This window comes from Canis lupus, chromosome 32 (genome assembly GCF_003254725.2).
Source record: "Canis lupus dingo isolate Sandy chromosome 32, ASM325472v2, whole genome shotgun sequence".
In the NCBI taxonomy this organism is placed as follows: Eukaryota; Metazoa; Chordata; class Mammalia; order Carnivora; family Canidae; genus Canis; species Canis lupus.
The window spans coordinates 1,926,337-1,947,926 of record NC_064274.1 but is presented as its reverse complement, the minus strand read 5'-3'; positions in this window follow the sequence as shown (position 1 = coordinate 1,947,926).

Below are 21,590 nucleotides of genomic sequence, written 5' to 3'. Positions count from 1 at the left end.
GAAGACAAACCATAAGAGACTCCTAACTCTGGAAAACAAACAAAGGGTTGCAGAATGGGAGGATGGGGTAACTGGGTGATGGTTATTAAGGAGGGCACATGATGGGTATAACACTGAATGTTATATGTCAACAAATATAAAAAATATATATAAAAATATATAAATATAAAAAACCCCCACAAAACATTTTTAAAATTTAAGAATATTGAAATAATATCAGGGGATCCCTGGGTGGCGCAGCGGTTTGGCGCCTGCCTTTGGCCCAGGGCGCGATCCCGGAGACCCGGGATCGAATCCCACGTCAGGCTCCCGGTGCATGGAGCCTGCTTCTCCCTCTGCCTGTGTCTCTGCCTCTCTCTCTGTCTCTGTGTGTGACTATCATAAATAAATAAAAATTTAAAAAAAAAAAAAAAAAAAAAAAAAAAAAAAAAAAAAAAAAGAAATAATATCAGGTATAGTGAGATGAACTAGAAATCAATTTCTAGTACAAGAAGAACACTGAAAACTTCACAAATATGTGGAAATTAAACTATATACTACTAAACAACAATTGAATCAAAGAAGAAATTAAAAGAATTTACAGATGTCCTGGCATTTCACTGCATCTGTATCTTTGGGATAAATACCCAGTAGTGCAATTGCTGGATCATAGGGTGGCTCTATTTTTAACTCTTTGAGGAATCTTCACACTGTTTTCCAGAGTGGCTATACCATCTGCACCCCGATGTCTCTAGCAGCAATGTCCACAATAGCGAAACTGTGGAAGGAGCCTCGGTGTCCATCGGCAGATGAATGGATAAAGAAGATGTGGTCTATGTATACAATGGAATAATACTCAGCCATCAGAAAGGACCAATATCCACCATTTGCTTCTACATGGATGGAACTGGAAGGTATTATGCTGAGTGAAGTAAGTCAATCGGAAAAGGACAACTATTATATGGTTTCACTCATACAGGGAATATAAGAAATAGTGAAAGGGATTATAGGGGAAAGGAGGGAAAATGAGTGGAAAAACCTAGAGCAGGTGACAAAACATGAGAGACTCCTAATTCTGGGAAATGAACAAAGGGTAGTGGAAGGGGAAGTGGGCAGGGGGATGGGGTGACTGGGTGATGGGCACTGAAGAGGGCACTTGACAGGATGAGCACTGAGTGTTATAGTATATGCTAGGAAATCAAACTTCAATATATATATATTGCAAATATGCAAAGTCGCATTCAAAAAATAAAAAAGTAAATTGAAATAACAAAAAAATGAATTTACAAAAACACTATCTTCATGCAAATGAAAACGGAAATACAATATTCCATAACTTAAGGGATACAGCAAAAGCAGTTTAAGAGGGAAATTCACAGTGGATAAATGACTATGTTAAGAAACAAAGGAGCTCTCATATAAACAACCTATCTAATCTCAACGACTAGAAAAAGTACAAACTAAGCCTGAAGTTAGTAAAAGAAAGGCAAAAACAAATGAAGTAGAGATATGAAGGACAAATGAAAAGACCGTTGAAACTAAAGGCTTTTTTCAAAAAGCTAAGCAAAATAGACACATTTAGCTAGACTTACCAGAAAAAAAGACCAATAACTAGTAAAGAGAATGAATCCATAATCAAAAATATTCCAACAAAGAAAAGTCCAGGAACAGATGGCTTTACTAGGGAATTCTACAAAATAATCAAAGAAGTATTATCAATTCTTCTCAAACTATCACAAAACAAAGAGACCAAACACTTCCAAACTCATTTATAAGGCCAACATTACCCTGATAGCAAAACCAGACAAGAGCACTGCTCAAAAAGAAAATTATAAGCCAATATCCCTGATAAATGTAGAAGCAAATTTTTTCACAGAATGTTAGCTGAAAGTTTGGCACTGATTTCACAAAAGGCCTGTTTTTAAAGAGCAATTAGTGCTACCCCAGTTGGAAATGGCTGAAAGAAGTATTATAGAATAGAAGCTGCAGGGCTTCTGTGCAGGAGGAAAATGTCTAGGAAAAGGAGGCCCTTGGGGACATGGTGGGGGGTATTTAGGCCTTTAAAACATTAAAAAAAAGTTTTTTTTAATTAAATGTGCAACAATTAAATGGAAAAGTCCTGCAAATAAGAGAAGAGTGGGCCAGATTCTGGTACATCTTTACAAACAGGCCACCTAAAGCAGGACTCTAACATGAAGGAGCAAGAACTATCTCCCATTTGTCTGTTTTGGGCAGTTACTCCCTGTGTCAGTTCAGGTCCTTTAAGAGTCAAATATCAGGAAGGATTAGACATGCAAGATATGGGGGAGAGGCCTATATAAAGGAGAAAGGAGCAGAAGAAGGCAGGAAGAGTTTTCGGACCACAGTGCAAATCTGACATCTGTGAAAGGAGAATGAGAAAGAAGGGCTGATTAGAAAGAGCTCACCCTGCAGTGCAATTTTTATAAAGTTGTGACCAGGAATCTGGGGGTCCTTATGCCAAAGTTGCCTCTTAGATGAAAACTGCATCTGACAGGACTCACTTGCCTAGAACTAGTATGTTCAGTCATTGGCTAGGATAACCCCAGTCCCATTGGCCTCTGAATCAGTGCCACAGTGGAGCCAAAAGTTAGCAGCTGAGGTTGCCAGTCAATATGTTCCCTGCAGCTGCTTTCTTGATGAAACATCTGAGCAGGGTGTCTCCGTGTCCACGTCCTTCTCCTTGCTTAGACACAACTCAAGTGACCTCACAATGGAGCTGGAGCTTACTTTAGGTGAGTGAAGGGGTTTAAATGAAAAGAAATTAGTGTTTCCCCATTGAGAATGATATTCGCTGTGGGCTTTTCATAAATGGCTTTTAAGATATTGAGTAATGTGCCCTCTATCCCTACACTGTGAAGAGTTTTGATCAGGAATGGATGCTGTATTTTGTCAAATGCTTTCTCAGCATCTACTGAGAGGATCATGTGGTCTTGTTTTCTTCTCTTGTTGGTGTGATCTATCACATTGATTGTTTTATGAGTGTTGAACCACCCTTGCATCCCAGGGATAAATCCCACTTGGTCATGGTGAATAATCTTCTTAATGTATTGTTGGATCCTATTGACTAGCAACTTGGTGAGAATTTTTGCATCCATGTTCATCAGGGATATTGGTCTATAATTCTCCTTTTTGGTGGGGTCTTAGTCTGGTTTTGGGTTCAAGGTAATTTTGACCTCGTAGAATAAATTTGGAAGTATTCCCTCCATTTCTATCCTTCACAACAGCTTTAGTAGAATTGGTATTATTTCTACTTTAAATGTTTGGTAGAATTCCCCTGGGAAGCCATCTGGCCCTGGACTTTTGTTCCTTAGAAGGCTTTTGATTACTGCTTCAATTTCCTCACTGGTTATTTGCCTGTTCAGGTTTTCTATTGGCCTGTTTCAGTTTTGGCAATTTGTAGGTTTCCAGAAATGCATCCATTTCTTCCAGATTGCATAATTTGTTGGCATATAGTTGCTCATAAGATGTTTTAAAAATTCTTTGTATTTCCTTGGTATTGGTTGTGATTTCTTTTGTTTGTGATTTTATTGAGTCTCTTTTCTTTTTAATAAGGCTTGCTAGGGGTTTATCTATCTTATAATTCTTTCAAAGAACCAACTCCTGGTTTTGTTGATCCATTCTACAGTTCCTGTAGTCTCTATTTCATTGAGTTCTGCTCGAATCTTTGTTATCTCTCTTCTTCTGCTTGGCATAGACTTTATTTGCTGTTCTTTCTCTATTTCCTTTAGGTGCGAGGTTAGCTTGTGTATTTGAGATTTTTCCAATTTTTTGAGGGATGCTTGTATTGCAATATATTTCCTCTAAGAACTGCTTTTGCTGTATCCCAAAGATTTCGAATACTTGTACTTTCATTTTCATTTGTTTCTATGAATCTTTTTAATTCTTCTCTAATTTCCTGGTTGACCCATTCATCTTTTAGTAGGATGCTCTTTAACCTCAATATGTTTGAATTCCTTCCAAATTTCTTCATGATTGAGTTCTACTTTCAAATTACTGTGGTCTGAAAATATGCAGGGGATAATCCTAATCTTTTGGTATCAGTTGAGACCTGATTTGTGACCCAGTATGTAGCCTATTCTGGAGAAAGTTCCATACGCAGTTGTGAAGAATGTGTATTTAGTTGCATTAGGATGGAATGTTCTATATATATCTGTGAAATCCATCTGGTCCAGTGTGTTATTCAAGGCCCTTGTTTCTTTGGTGATGTTCTGCTTAGAAGTCTGTCCTTTGCTAAGAGCACCGTGTTGGAGTCTCCTATTATTAATGTATTATTGTCTATGTATCTCTTCACTTTTATTAATTGGTATACTTGGCTGCTCCCACATTAGGGGCATAAATATTCATAATTGTTAGGTCTTCTTGTTGGATGGGCCCTTTAAGTATGAAATAGTGTTCCTCTTCATCTCTTATTACAGTATTTGGTGTAAACTCTCATTTATCTGATATGAGGATTGCCACCTTAGCTTTCTTTTGAGGACCCTTTGAATGGCAAATGGTTCTCCACCACTTCATTTTCAGGCTGGAGATGTCCTTAGGTCTAAAATGAGTCTCTTCTAGATAGCATATAGATGGGTCTTGCTTTTTTTATCCAGTCCAATACCCTGCATCTTTTGATAGGATCATTCACGTTCGGAGTAACTATTGAAACATATGAATTTAGTGTCATTTTAATAAAATATTATTTTAAATAAAATATTTTTAAAAATAAAGAATCTCTTATCTCAGGCTGCTTTTAGAATTTTCTCTTGATCTTTGAAATGTGCAAGCTTCACTATTAAATGTTGAAGTGTTGATCAGTTTTTGTTGATTTGGGGGGGTTCTTCTCTCTTGGATATGAATGCCTGTTTCTTTCCCCAGATTAAGGAAATTTTCAACAATGATTTGTTCAAATATACGTTGTGGTCCTCTCTATCTTCTGGAATCCCAATAAGACGAATATTATTCCTTCTCAAGCTATCATTTATTTCCTGAAGCTTCTGCTCGTGGATTCTTAATTGTTTTTCTCTTTTTCCTTCAACTGTCTTCCTTCCCATCAACTTATCTTCTGTGTCACTCACTATCTCTTCTACCTCATTAACCCTAGCAGTTAGAGCATCCAGTTTAGACTTCATCTAAGTTAAAGTATTTTTAATTTATGCCTTATTAGATCTCAATTCTGTAGTATGAGAATCTCTAGAGTCTTTTATGCTTTTCTCCAGAGCCACCAGTAATTTTATCATTGTACTTCTGAATTGTATCTTTAACATAATACTTAAATCCTTATCTAGCAGGTCTGTGGCTGAGAGCAGTACTTCTAGTTCTTTCTTTTGTGGTGAATTCTTCTAGTCATTTTGTCCAGTGAAGAATGGCTTGTCAGAAGCAACCACTTTTCTCTCTGTAGCAGCCCAGCTGTTCTCTCTTTACATCTCAGGTTGAATTCATAGGTGTTCAGGATGTTTTGAAAGTTATCTAGGTAAGTTTGGGGGACCTGATGTATCGAGGATCCCTACTCATTTGCCATCTTGCCTCCCTCAACTCAGCCTTCTTAAATTTATTCAGACTTGTTTTGTGGCCTAACATATGATCTATCCTGAAGAATACTTCATATGTGCTTGAGAAGAACGTGTATTCTACTGTCTTTTTATTTATTTTATTTTTATTTATTTTATTTTTTTTGCCTCTGATATCATCTTTATTTTTTAATATGTATATTTTTTATTGGACATCAATTTGCCAACATATAGTATAACACCCAGTGTTCAGACTGTCAAGTGCCCCCTCAGTGCCCATCACCCAGTCATGCCATCCCCCAGCCCACCTCCCTTTCCACTACCCCTTGTTAGTTTCCCAGAGTTAGGAGTCTCTCATGTTTTGTTACCCTCACTGATTTTTCCCACTCCTTTTCTCTCCTTTTCCCTATAATCCCTTTCACTATTTCTTATATTCCCCGTAGGAGTGAAACCATATAATGATTGTCCTCCTTTGATTGACTTACTTCACTCAGCATAATACCCTCCAGTTCCATCCATGTTGAAGCAAATGGTGGTTATTCATCCTTTCTGATGGCTAAGTAATATTCCATTGTGTGTATATATATATATATATATATACATATATATATATATACCACATTTTCTTTATCTATTTATCTTTCGATGGACATTGAGGCTCCTTCCACAGTTTGGCTATTGTGGACATTGCTGCTATGAATACTGGGGTGCAGGTGTCCCAGTGTTTCACTGCCTCTGTATCTTTTGGGTAAATCTCCAGTAGTGCAATTGCTGGGTCGTAGGGTAGAAGTATTCTACTTTCAATATAATGTTCTACAAATATTTGTTAATGACATCTAGTTAACATGTCGTTTATGTCCAATGTTTCCTTCTTGATTTTCTGAATACTTTATGTGTTGTTGCAACCGGGACATTGACATGTCCTGCTATTAAAATATTACTGTCTATTTTTCCCTTTAGGATTGCTAATATTTCCTTATATATTTAGGTATTCCTATGTTGGGTGCATGAATATAAATTTTATATCCTTTTGTTGGATTGACTCTTTTATCATTATGTAATGACCTTCTCTTCTTACAGTCTTTATCATAACTTCTATTTTATCTGACACAAGTATAGCTACCCCTGCTTCCTTTTGGTTTGCACTAGCATGGAATAGATTTTCCCATTCCTTAACTTTCAATCTTTGTGTATTCTTACATTTAAAGTGAGTCTGTTGTAGACAGCATAGTTGGATCTTTTTACTGTCAACTCAGCTGTTCTGTGTCTTTTCATTGGACAATTTATTCCTTTTACATTTAAAATACTGACAGGGGTGGGGCAAGATGGCAGAGGAGTAGGGTCCCCAACTCACCTGTCCCACCAACTTACCTAGATAACTTTCAAATCATCCTGAAAACCTACTAATTCGACCTGAGATTTAAAGGGAGAACAGCTGGAACGCTACGGAGAGAAGAGTTTGTGCTTCTAACAAGGTAGGAAGATGGAAAAAAAATAAAAAGAATCAAGTGAGGGAAGGGCCTCGTGAGGAGCTGGGCTAAGGCCAGGTGGCAAAAGCCTCCCGGGACAAACGGAGGTGGGGAGGGCACAGGACAGCGAGGATGCTCCTGCCGTCGGGCGTCCCCAAGCTTTGCCCCTCCTGAGGGGCAGCACAGCAGCCTGAGGATCAGCACAGCAGCCCCTCCCCAGAAGACCAGCTGGGAGGACAGGGGAAGAGCAAGTTCTGGACCAAGCAGCACTGGAAAGCTCCAGGGGAAGTCGAGGGATTTACGTATATAGAACCATAGGATACCCCTCCTTGGTTTTTTGTTTTGTTTTGTTTTGTTTTCTTCCTTTTTCCAATACAACTTGTTTTTAGCCACTCTGCACTGAGCAAAATGACTAGAAAGAAGTACATTTAAAATACTTATTGATTGGTATGGACTTACTATGGTCACTTTGTTAATTGTTTCCCGGTTATTTGTAATGCCCTTGGTTTTTTTGTTTGTTGTTTGTTTTGTCCCTTCCTTTGTAATTTGATGGTTTTCTGTAATACTTAAATTCCTTTCTCTTTATCTTTTGTTTATTTACTGTAGGTTTTTGCTTGTAGTTACCAAAGGTTTACATAAAATAAATTATACTTATAACAGTCTATTTTAAGCTGATAACAACTTAGATTCAAATACATTCTAAAGTAAAATATGAATAAAGTAAAATACATACTATTTTTATTTTCCTCCCCATCACTATATTTTATGTTTTTATGACATAATTTACTTATTTTTACCTTGAGCAATGTATTGTAGTTAAAGTCATTTTTACTTTTGTAAAATTACTTTTGTAAAGTTACTTTTGTGTTTTAATCTTTATGTTAAATCCATAGGTGATTTATCCTCACCATTACAATATTAAGAGTATTCTGAATTTAACTATGTGTTTACCTTTATCAGTGAGATTTATACTTTCATGGGTTTTCCTGTTATTAATAGTGTCCTTTCATTTTAATTCAAGAAGTCCTTTAATATTTCTTGTAAAGCTGGTTTAATGGTGATAAATTTTTTCAGTTTTTGCTTGTCTGGAAAACTCTCTCTCCTTCAATCCTGAAGGACAATTTTATCATGTAAAGTATTCTTGGTTTAGAACTTTTCTTTCCTATTAGCACTTTGAATATATCATGCCACTTTCTTCTGGCCTACAAAGTTTCTGTTGAAAGTTTGCTGATAGTCTTATCTGCTTATAGTCTTTCCTTGTATATAACAATTTTTTTTCCTTCCTATTGTTAAGATTCTCTCCTTGACTTTACTTTCATCACTTTAATTCTATTTCTTGGTGTGGATCTCTTTGGCTTCATCTTTAAAAATTCTCTAGGCTTCCTGGATCTAGATGTCTATTTCCTTCCCCAGATTAGGGAAATTTAGCCATTTATCTTCAAGTAAGCTTTCTGCTCCTTTCTCTTTCTCCTGTAGGCCTCCTGTAATGTGAATGTTGGTCTGCTTAATCCCTTACACTGTCACTCTTATATTCCTTTTTCTTTTTGTTGTTCTGATTGGATGAATTCTTCTGTCCTGTTTTTGAGTATTCTGATCCTTTCTTCCATTTTATCTAGTTTGTTGTTGAACCCCTGTATTGAATTTTTCAGTTCAGTTATTGAATTCATCAGCTCTGTGATTTCTGGTTAGTACTTTCTTATATTTTTTATCTCTTTGTTGAAACTCTCCCTTTATTCATGTATTATCCTCTTCATGTTGGTATCTTTATGATTATTTTGAACTCTTTTTCAGGTAAATCACTTATCTCCATTTAATTAAGATCTATTCCTTGAGTTTGATCTTATTCTTCTGTTGGAGAATATTTCTCTGTTTCTTCCTTTCTCTTGACTCTTTATGTTGGTTTCTACAAATGAGGGAAAACAACTACTTCTCCCAGTCTTGAAAGAGTGGATTCATGCAGGAGTGCCTTTACAATGGCCTTAGATCTTGGTAATATTTCAAACCTTTGTGACTCCAAGCCATTTTCTTTGTCTTAGTGGCTCTCAGTAGCTGAGGGCATGCCAAGACATGTTGGTGTCCCAAAGGGGAGAATCTCATTCAGCACCTAGATGCTGGCTGATTGGAAACCAGACCCTAAGGCAGCAGCTACTAAAGTATGCAAGCATATCTCTTTCAGAGAAAGTCTGGGAGCTAGATGTTTCCGTCTGCTCCCTCTGCACTGAGTCCTGAAGAGATAGCTAGTTAAGAACTGATTCTTTACTTGCTACTGTTCTATGGCACCTCCAAATAGCCCTGTTGGCTACCAGAGCTATTGGTTCAAGGGGTGTATTCTTTGGGCAGCGGCCACAAAAGCTTGTTCTCCAGACATGTGCACAAGCTCCTTTCAGGAGGATACCAGTAACCCATAGCAAGATAGGGGGAGAATGTGGAGTTGGCTCCCAATAGCCCCTTTTATCTCTGGGAGAGGTAGCAGTCATTCCTAGTTGCATGCTAAATTAAGGGACTGATTCTTAGGCTTCAGCTTTTAAGATAAGCAAATAGATCTTTTTTTCAGTGAAGGACTTGAGATGGACATTTCTAACCTCTGCCTCTGTGCTGAGCCCTGGAAGAGCAGCCATGAGGAGCCTTTGAGAGCCTGTTAAGAACTATTTCTTCATTTTCTATAGTTTGATGGGTCCTATGAATACAAGCTCCATTGGCCTTCAGAGTCTGGTGTTTTGGGGGCCCATCCCTCAGGTGGAAGTTTAAAAGTTGGGGCACTACATGATGGGTCCCAATTTTTAAGTCCTCAGGAGCAGCTGGGAGTTGGGAGTTACTGTCTCATTTTATGATACCATGCCAGGGTGGGGTACCTGGTGAAAGTATATCTCGGCCTATACTTCCCATTTAAATGTAGTTTTTTTCTTGTATGCTTAATGTGTAGGAGTTGTTCAGCTAGTTTCTGGATTTCTTTTATGGGAAATTCTTCTGTGTATAGCTATAAATTCAGTGTGTCAATGGGAAGAGGTAAGTTCAGGAGCCTCCTATGTCACCATCTTAAACTGGAACACTCTGCATAGGATGCCAGTTCCTTAAGTAGTCTCCCTCAGCCTCTTAACCAGATTTGCCAGATAATCTTAAATCTCCCTTAAAATTTGGGCAAAAGTTACCTTTTTAAGGAATGAGAAAAGACCAATTCTAGAGGGCAGCAAAGACAGAATAGGAAACAGAATTCACTGGCTCCGACAAGATTGAAAAGAAAGATTAGAAAAAATACGAATTGAGGAATCCCAGCAAGATTCAAACAACATAAAGTTTGTAAAGCATATTACAGCTGAATTTTTCATGAATAGAAGAAAGTTAAAACATGAAATATAAGTTCTATGAGGTCAAAAATTCTCTTCACCTCTGGTCTCTTCTTTCACTACTGAATGGTAACTTACTGTGGTTTTATAGCTTATAATGTACTTTTCTCTCACTCAGTTTTTTGTCTTATAGGCATTTTTCTGAGTGACCCAAATGAGAACCTAGGGCCTGTGTCTTATTTTGGGTTTTCCTAAAAGCAGAGACTGAAATAAGGTCTTGGAATTTTCTCCTAAACTGCTTGCACCCAGGTAACAGGAGTGGAAAAAGGGAACCTTGAGATAAGAGAGGATAAGGGATAGGAGAAAAAGCTAAGGGAGATGAAGTATTGAAGTCTGCACTACAGCTTCCCATGTTTCTGGATGGATTTGTAGACTTCTCAGACTTGCCCCCAGGAACAAAAACTCTTCCAGGATGCACATACAAAGGTCTGGATTACTAAATGCCAAGCTCATCAGAAGAGGTCCAGGGGCACCTGAGTGGCTCAGTGGTTGAGCGTCTGCCTTTGGCTCAGGTAGTGATCCCGGGGTCCTGGGATTGAGTCCCGCATCAGGCTCCCTCTGCCTGTGTCTCTGCCTCTCTCTATGTGTCTCTTATGAATAAATATTTAAGAAAAAGAGAAGAGGTCCAATGTGAGCCTGGAGAACACACTAGTAGGAATGAGATCTAAATGTTCCCTATAGGTGTGAATGAAGCTATAGGTGGCTGAGAGGGGTATACCATGGCATTTGGAGAGTGCCATGGCCCATTTGAGCCAAATTCCAAGTATTCAAAATAAGTTATTCCTTTGGATTAGAGCCATTTTTAAACAAAACACAATGGTACACATAAGAGATGCCACACTGATCTGAATGTGTGCTTTTCCAAGGGCTTAAGGAATCAGAGGAGGTTCAACAGGTTGGCAAGTTAGGGAATATCTGAGAATAGGGTATCATGAAAGCAAAACACTAAATTCGAGACCCTTGATAACATGTTTACCCAGATCTGGCCCCATCACAGGGCTTTCCAAGGTTACCACCAGGATGCCCCTGAAAGACCCCTCTAGTCACTAATTCCATGACAACTGAAAAGTTCCTTATGGCCTTGGGGGCTGATTATTTTGTCCCAGAAACTGGCTCTCTACCTGCTGCTGGCTTTTCCCCCAGGGGTTTTTCTGTTTGTCTGTCATCCATGAGGCTTTGAAACACAAATATCTAAGAAAGCCAACGTTGGCCTTGCATTTTGACATTAGAAGAAAGCAGTGCCCACAGTGGGCATTGCAATATTTTGGCCAGACTTCAAAAATGATTCATGTCCTGCAGTTGGATGTTTGGAAAGATTCTTGGTACAGAACCACCATGATGGTGAGGGAGATGGAGCACCAATTTCTCTGGCCCCATCCCCCTGAGCAAGGTTTTATATGGATGTGATAGAGCAAGTCTGTTTACCTTGTTTCCCTGATCACCATCTTATCAGGAGTGCCCCAGAGGATTAACTAATGTTCAAAACTTCTACACCTTGATGTTTGAACCCATGGGACCTAAAAGAGAACATAGGTGCATTTTCTGTTTACATAAACTAGATTTTATCATGAACAAAGTTGACTAAATTAGGAGTCCTGGGATTCTGGGCCAAGTTATCTTGGGCGATTAATTAACTCATATGTTCCCTATATGAAGTTACCAATAATAGAACAGGCCCCAGTAAGTCAATGATTATATAATTATGGAATTACGTAAATTTTTTAATAAGTAGTCAACTATCTTAAATAAGAATTAGCATCAGTAACATATTAGTATGACCATAGGATAAAATAATTGGAACCCAAGGCCATAAAGTAGTAGTTTTTAATAAGTAAAAGTATATTTAATAAGTATTTAAAACCACTGTTTCATAAGTATAAAGCACTATTCCACTAGGTTATTTTCTTAGATATTTTAGCTTCCAGAGATCACTGAAGTTCACTGGTATATTTTAGAGGCAAAGTTGCTCTAAATTAACAGATTATTTTCTTTCTCTGGCACATAGTATCTCTTTTCTGATAAAAGCCCTATCCCCATCACCATCATTTCTATTCTAGTAGACTCTAAAGTGGTGCATACAAGTCGGGGGCTATCATTCCTCCACGATAGCAGCCTCCAAAGAGGAGGGACCCACATAGGTGGGATCTTGAACCATTGTCAGGTACACCCCTCCCAAGGCAGCCAAAAGGAGTCAGGTGCCTTAACCAGAAAACAGAGATCAAAGAGAGGCAGGGACCATCTGTCTTGCTCACCTGCTGCCTGCTATGTTAGCTCAATACATGTTTGAAGTATTATTTGTTTAGTGAAGGAGAGTAGATCAACAGAGCCATAAGCACTAGTGCTTTGAAAGGCAATCTCCACAATTCTTCTGCCAACAGAACCAGTCTTTTTTCTCTGGTCTCTCTAGAATTGGTTCTCTTCTGAGACCTATAGCTGTTGGTTCAACTCTTGCTCTTCACTGGTTTGTCTTTGCTCTACTTTAGATGTTCAGCATCTCTTCTTCCTGGGGTTCTCTTTCTACTAATCAGCCTCTGATTAAGTCAGTTAGCTTAGCCATTTTCCTCCCAAGAACTATCTTTACACACGATTGTTGAACCCAAATGTCCCTCTAAGACTGCTTGAATCAGTCACTGCTGATATCTTCCCAGAAAGCACTCTCAGAAGCTATACAGTTGTAGCTCCATCTAGCCAAGGTGCCTCAAGGTTCAGTGAGTTATGGTACATGATTCAACACTGACATCTCCTGGTCAAAGCAATGAACTTGGCCCCAGGTGGTCCGTCCCATCTTATACAGCACAGAACTTAAAGAATTAACTGCTAGTACTGCCCTGTGGACTCATCTAAAGGTCACATTTCCCCCAGAGTCCACATGCATCTTCTCCACAGAGGGAAATCACTCTATATCCTGAACTTCATTATTTTGTCTTCAACCTAGCTGGTCGAATGAGTCATCTTTTTTTTTTTTTTTTGTAAATTTATTTTTTATTGGTGTTCAATTTGCCAACATATAGAATAACACCCAGTGCTCATCCCATCAAGTGCCCCCCTCAGTGCTGGTCACCCAGTCACACCCACCCCCCACCCACCTCCCCTTCCCCCACCCCTAGTTCGTTTCCCAGAGTTAGGAGTCTCTCATGTTCTGTCTCCCTTTCTTTTTTTTTTTTTTTTTTTTTAATTTTTATTTATTTATGATAGTCACACAGAGATAGAGAGAGAGAGGCAGAGACATAGGCAGAGGGAGAAGCAGGCTCCATGCACCGGGAGCCCGATGTAGGATTCGATCCCGGGTCTCCAGGATCGCGCCCTGGGCCAAAGGCAGGCGCCAAACCGCTGCGCCACCCAGGGATCCCTCTGTCTCCCTTTCTGATATTTCCCACTCATTTTTTTCTCCTTTCCCCTTTATTCCCTGTCACTATTTCTTATATTCCCTGTATGAGTGAAACCATATAATAGTTGTCCTTCTCTGATTGACTTATTTCACTCAGCATAATACCCTCCAGTTCCATCCACGTCGAAGCAAATGGTGGGTATTTGTCATTTCTAATGGCTGAGGAATATTCCATTGTCAACTAATATTCGACAAAGCAGGAAAGACTATCCACTGGAAAAAAGACAGTCTCTTCAATAAATGGTGCTGGGAAAATTGGACATCCACATGCAGAAGAATGAAACTAGACCACTCTCTTGCACCATACACAAAGATAAACTCAAAATGGATGAAAGATCTAAATGTGAGACAAGATTCCATCAAAATCCTAGAGAAGAATACAGGCAACACCCTTTTTGAACTCAGCCACAGTAACTTCTTGCAAAACACATCCATGAAGGCAAGAGAAACAAAAGCAAAAATGAACTATTGGGACTTCATCAAGATAAGAAGTTTCTTCTGCACAGCAAAAGAAACAGTCAACAAAACTAAAAGACAACCTACAGAGTGGGAGAAGATATTTGCAAATGACGTATCAGTTAAAGGGCTAGTTTCCAAGATCTATAAAGAACTTCTTAAAATCAACACCAAAGAAACAGACAATCCAATCATGAAATGGGCAAAAGACATGAAGAGAAATCTCACAGAGGAAGACATAGACATGGCCAACACGCACATGAGAAAATGCTCAGCATCACTTGCCATCAGGGAAATACAAATCAAAACCACAATGAGATACCACCTCACACCAGTGAGAATGGGGAAAATTAACAAGACAGGAAACCACAAATGTTGGAGAGGATGTGGAGAAAGGGGAACCCTCTTACACTGTTGGTGGGAATGTGAACTGGCGCAGCCACTCTGGAATACTGTGTGGAGGTTCCTCAAAGAGTTAAAAATAGACCTGCCCTACGACCCAGCAATTGCACTGTTGGGGATTTACACCAAAGATACAGATGCAGGGAAACGCCGGGACACCTGCACCCCGATGTTTCTAGCAGCAATGGCCACAATAGCCAAACTGTGGAAGGAGTCTCGGTGTCCATCAAAAGATGAAGGGATGAAGAAGATGTGGTTTATGTATTCAAATGAGTCATCTAAAAGAGATCTTTAAAAGTACTGTCTTGATTTGAGATGCATACTTGTCTTTACATGGACTTCTTAAGCAGTTACCTAGTAACCAAACTAGATTGGGTTTCTAAAAAGTAGCTTTTGGAGTTAGATTTCTGATTAATTACTCCATAAAAGTCTCCTGTAAGCTTATCTGTTTGGTAGATAGATTCTAGCAGACATAAAGAGCCTACTTTCTCAAAAGAGAAACTGGCCAAATGATGTATTTAACATTTCTTTCAAAGCTGAGGGACCTTCCATTCTGTTCTTAAATCCTAAGCCAGTTGACCCTGTAGGTAGTATTCTCTCCCGTTCTTCATTCTCAGACCCCAATGGCACACAGAAACATCTTGGGTAGGGCTGGCTTTTGCCTGAAAAATTTGCCAGGACCTATAGAATCACCAGCTTTACTTTAGGAATTCCTTCAGGATGCCAAAAGGGAACAATCTCTGCTCCTCTGGCTAGAAGTACCCAGATAAGTATAGGTCCCCAAAACCAGGCAGGCCTTCAAGTGTTAAAAGAAGCTGTCAGAGGTGGGTTTCTAGAAGTGGGTAAAAAGGGCCTGCAGCCTAATGTCTAAATATGTAGAAACTTGGCTCCAGCTTATAACCAAGTATTCAGTAGACTTGGGACATTAAAAACAGCTTTGCCTGTGTGAACCTCCAAGGTTACCTCCAAACAAAAGAGAGCTGGAGATTCATCTGGATCAGAAGCCTTGGTTAAATTGCTTTATTACAATAATGTTGGATATTAACTTTAGTCCATGCTCGTTTGATTTTTTTAAAGTATTCAATTGGGTTTGAATTACAAACCAATTTTCTAAACCCTTAATAGAGATTAATTATAAATCATCTGCTACCTCTTTCCAAAAGACTGAGAGAAGTGATGTTTGTAAAAAGCTGATTTGAGGTCATGAAGCACATCCACATTCCATCCTCAGATTGAACAGGACCCTCACATATTTGGATAATATTTTTTTGGCCTCACACACTATCACATTTGCTGTGCTATGTTTGGTGTTATGCTTTCAGCTTTTATCAAGGAATGCTATGGAAAAAAAAAAACAGGCTAATGAAATCTATTATTCTCTTTGTTCTAGGAACATGGGAGACATGGTCTACTACATCCTTCAGCTCTTGCTCTAGAAAGCCCCTCATGAAAATTTTCTGATGAAGTTGGCTGCTAGGAAAGGCTTTATATCCCTTGAGAAACAGCATAATTTTTTCTCAGTCGATAAGAGTATAGTAACTGTCTCTTCTGGTACTTTGCCTATCAGGAACTTAGAGCCATATTTAAAGGTCAGAGATTCAGGCTCCAGTGGGAGGACATAGCTCACCTACCACTGATGGAATTGTTTCCTAGATGGGAGTGGAGACCCCAGGCCCATGATGCTAAAACAACCTACCCAGAGCTGCCCAGAATGAAATCTCAGTCCATGGGACTTCTGAACTAAGTGCTCACTAAGTGCTCAGCATCAATTTTTTCTTTCTTCTTTTTTGTTTTTTGTTTTTTTTTTTTTTTGGATGAAGCTTTCTCTACCAGCTTCTGAAGTTACTAAACTTGCAGCTTCTACAGGATAATCCATTGAGGTCTCTAGCTTTTAGCTATTGTTACATTTCCTTTAAACTCCACAAGGCTGTTTTGTTTTGTTCTGTCAAATAGGGTTGAGAAGGGAGCACTGACTTCTAGCTATTTACATAGGTACAATTTCACATGTACCCTGGAATGACTGTTTCAGATTTTCCTACTCTAAGCTTCTCACTTGGCCATTGTAAGCTATTTCTTTCTGTTACTGATCCCAATGAGCTCATCACTTGTCACTCTGTCAAACACAGTCCTTTCTAGTGGTGACTCTCAAACTGATATCCTCCTCACAAATTCAGAAAGACAAAACTGTGATCACTATACCTCCAAAATGTCAGGATTGCCAGGGCTAGAATGTAGGCCTGCCCCCTTGAGTTTGGAGGCTCATCCTAGAAGCTGCTGTTCTGAATCCCAGCTTCTCAGAAAGGAGTGGTTTTATAATGCCATTGTTGCACAAAGAAGAGATTGGATGTTCCCTTTTACTCCTGTCTGTCTCCACATGGAGCTTAGCAGCAAAACTATGCCAAGCCTCCTCACTCTCCCTAGTCTGAAAATACCTGTTATTTCTTATCCTACAGTTAATATGGAAATATCTTTCCTCAATTTCTAGGACTCATGGTATGATCTCATAAGATTACTATAGTGTGGTCTTATGGTATTAGTAGTACTTTGGTGTATTTCCCCAAAACTGGGTCATTCCATATTGGCTATTGTCAGATTGTCATCCTATAAAGGGTCATGAGTTTTAACAGAACAGAACCCATTATATGTAAATATGTTCATATGTAAATCTAAGTTAATACTTTCTATAGTCAGTATATCATAATATCCAAATACCATGTGATTTTAAAGATGATTATACCAACTATGATTTATAACTTTGATTTCACTCATAATTTTTAAATGTGTACATTGACATAGTAAATAAATTCTAATACAAGAACAAACAGCATCAATTTCCTTCATAATCTTGACCACCGTGACCTGCCTCCATCAGAAGGTATCATTCTACATGTCCATACAATTTGATTAATGAGCTTCTATTAAAATCCTGTAAATTTATGATGAGATTTCTGGATTTTATGCAGTCAGGCCTAACTTTAATATCTTGGAATGAGATATTTCCTTAGCAGGAGTGACTAACATAATTATTGGCAACCAGCCTATAAAATCATGCAAATATTATTTATGAACTGGCCAGTTGTGTTAGCATCATCATTTAGGTATCCTTTGTGTTTTATAGCAATCTTCCATGTCAGGCTTTGGCATACATTTCCCAGAAAATTAAAATCTTTAACTTACCCTTAGGACTTAATAATCAAATAAACAATAATTATAAAATACATTTGATTCATAGAGTTCATTCAAAAGAAGAATGCTACTGAACTTTATCTGGAATCACTCTATCGTCTCAAATTATGTAACATAAAACAATAACTTGGAATGTAATTTTTATCAACATTTTGTTATTGCCTGATTAAGTACCAAACAAGCCACTAGATTTAAAGAGATGCCAGATGATTATTAAAAGCTATTCCCCATCACCTAATGAATTGACGACAAAGTTTATCTGCCCTCAAAATGTACCTGGGCATGGAATTGGAATCTCCCTAAAGCCAAATCAATAGTGGAGCTATCACTTTGTTACTACTATCATCTAGGACAAATAACCCTCAGTCTTTCTCACACTGGGCCCTCTGGCAGGATAAGCAGGGAAACAAAGTAGCTCAAGGACTCTGTGATGATTTTGCCAAACTTTTCTCAGAATTGCACCCAGTCTAAGAAGCTTCCATGCAACCTTACTTTTTTCCACCGGAGTTTAGACATACATTGCAGCCTGACAGCCTCATCTGACTTCCTTTCCATTTCATAGACATTTTTTCCTCATCTAGTCAGATTACCATGATATCATGGATATAATGGACCCATGTCACATTGCAGGACATCCTCATGGTTCGGGTCTCTGAACAAGATTGCCACTGTCTGGCTGCCATTCTGATCTTCCACTGATTATAATGATTGTGTCCACCTGGCTTCTGACTGGTTATGCATTGTCACCTGCCTCTACTGGCTCAGAATCTGAAATTCCCTTTGCTCTCAGAGGCTCCAGTTCTGCAATGGCAGCTCCTACTGTCAGCTCTGGCCTGGAGAAGATAGACACCACTTAAACTGCTTTGTGATGCTGATGCCCCTCTCATCAGCACATTACTCACTGCTTTGGTAGACAATGTCTCCTACGTGCCTTCCTGCAGAGCAGTTTAGGCCAGCTGGAGCCTTTCAAAAGATTGACATCCTTTTTGTTCCATTCCATCATTTAGTTAGAAAGTACCCTGATACTGCCTATGACCTAAAGAAAGACACAAGTGCCACAGCGATAAATGACCTCAAGGTCCAGACTACCTGCTTTGCTGCTTTGTCCTCCAGCCTTGCTCATGCTTGACCCTGGATGTACTATATTCCATACACCAAAGGATTATTGCTGGGACCACCCAATCTAATGATTTGTGGGTTCTGATTTAACCCACATCATGAAGGATTATGTTGGCCATGTAGTCACTTGGTGTACTATGTTCAGATGCTTTTTCTGCAGCAAGACCCAAAAGCAAGTCAGAAGCTGCTTTTCAAACAATGTTTTGTCCTTTCCCCTATAATCCCTTTCACTATTTTTATATTCTCCATATGAGTGAAACCATATAATGATCGTCCTTCTCCGATTGACTAATCCCCTCCAGTTCCATCCATGTTGAAGCAAATGGTGAGTATTCATCGTTTCTAATGGCTGAGAAAATGAGTGGGAAAAATCAGAGACGGTGACAGAACATGAGAGACTCCTAACTCTGGGAAATAAACAAGGGGTAGTGGAAGGGGAAGTGGGTGAGAGGATGGGGTGACTGGGTGACAGGCACTGAGGGGGGCATTTGACAGGATGAGCACTTGGGGTTATACTATATGTTGGCAAATTGAGTTCCAATAAAAAAATGTACAAAAAAAAAAAAACCCAAACAATGTTTTGAAATTCTCTGCTACAAAAGATCTTGCTTCAGAACCCTAGCAGCCTGCACTGTGATTCTCCCATTGAGGCTTGCATAAATTCCACATGTCACCTTTCTCACCCAAAACACCTCCACAGTTCCTTTGCGGTAGAGTCCCTTTCCTCCATAATCAGCCTAGCACATCCCCAGCTGGGTTACGTTGTGACTGAAATCTAGTTATTGACTAAGTGTAGATATGGCGGCAGGGGTGGAGGGTTCTACATTGTCATGAACAAGGAGACCACTAATCTCCATCTTCACATGGCCTTTTCCTCTGTGCATCTGCATTGTCTTCTTATAAAGACATCACTTATTGAATTTAGGACTCACCCTAATATAATCTCATCTTTTTAATCCTTAAATAATTACATCTGCAAAAGTGCTTTTTCCAAATAAGGTCACATTGTGAGGTTCTAGATAGGCATGAATTTTAAGTGACATTATTGAATTCACTTCAGGGTCCTTATTGCCAGCTAACTGCTGACAATCCAGTTGCAGAGTCCCATCTTAGTACCAGGAATGACCCAGGAAAGTCAATGCTAACAGTTGCAAGTTGGGTTCCAGGAAGCCACCTCTGAGGCAATAATAGCATGTTAGGAGTTTATTAAATTTTTTTTGAGTAAACTCTATGCCCAACATGGGGTTTGAACTCACAACTCTGAGATCAAGTGCCTCTATTAAATGTTTCTCTTAAATTGAACACGTATGCAAGGGTTGGATAGAAAGCAGAATTCAACAGAAGGGGGAGTTGACTATACCATACAGTTTAAACAGACCTTGCCAGATCCCATAGGAATCTCTGAAGCTGAGATGATCCCTTAGTATTCTGCATTGGGTTAAGAAAGCAGAAGCTTCTATGAACATTAGTTTCACTCATATGTGGAATATAAGAAATAGTGCAGGACCATAAGGGAAGGAGGGGAAGCTGAATGGGGAAAAATCAAAGACAAATCATGAGAGACTTAACTCTGGGAAGCAAATTGAGGGTTGCTGAAGGGGATATGGGTGGAGGGACAGGATAACTGGGTAATGGGAAGTAAAGAAGGCACGTGATGTGATGAGCACTGGGTGTTATACACAACTGATGAATTATTGAACACTAGATCTAAAACTAATGATGTACAGTATGTTGACAAATTAAATTTAATTTTAAAAAATGAAAAAAAATCAGAGGCTTCAATGAGGATAATGAATCCTCAGTCAACCATTAAATGTGGACTATCTTAGGAAGGAGCTGTGCCCTCAGGCAAGGTGCCTCTCTTTTAGGCAAGATGTGAAGATTTATAGCTAAGCACTCAGCAGTAAAGAAAAAATACTTCACTCCTAAAGAAATGTCTGTGTGATACAGACATCATCCACTATGCCTATCATTGATCAAAACTGAAAATTAGCTTATTTTTATAAGACTGAAATAGTTCAGACAGACCACTGTTTTCATTCCCAGAAAAATAATTCAGAGGGGGAAAAGGGCTTAAGAAACCCTGAAAAAATAGTTTAGTTGGTTGAGATGACTAAAGGGAAGTTAGGAGACGTATAATTTGGAAGGTACAGGGAACACTCATCCCATAAGTGGAAGTTCCTCCACCCGAAAACTGGAGAGATGGAGATTCCATGCTGGTGACTGATGAGTTTGGGGAAAGGATGTGGGAGATGCTTCATCTCCTCTCTCTCTGATCCGCCCATCTATAAGGAAAGCGCATGTTCTTATCTGTTCTGCTCTGTCATGGCATAAACTTTTCAGAGGCTGGACCTTGCTGGGGAGACCTGCCAGTGTCCAGCTCTACCTTTGATGAGTACACTTAATTTTGAGTGCATAAGTCTTTTTAACCAAAACTCTGAATCACATTTCTCCCAACAGCTTAATCAGCCTCACATTACCAACTTCTACCTCTATGTCCCAATCTGTTCTGGACTCTAATGAAGATGAACAGTTATAATCAGAAAGCTGTGAACTACCATTTACATTGACATGGATACAACTGGAGGGTATCATGCTGAATGAAATAAGTCAATTGGAGAATGTCAACTGTCATATGATTTCACCCATATGTGGAATGTAAGAAACAGTGCAGAGGATCACAGGGGAAAGGAGGGAAAACTGGGAAGAAATCAGAGGGGGAGAAAAACCATGAGAG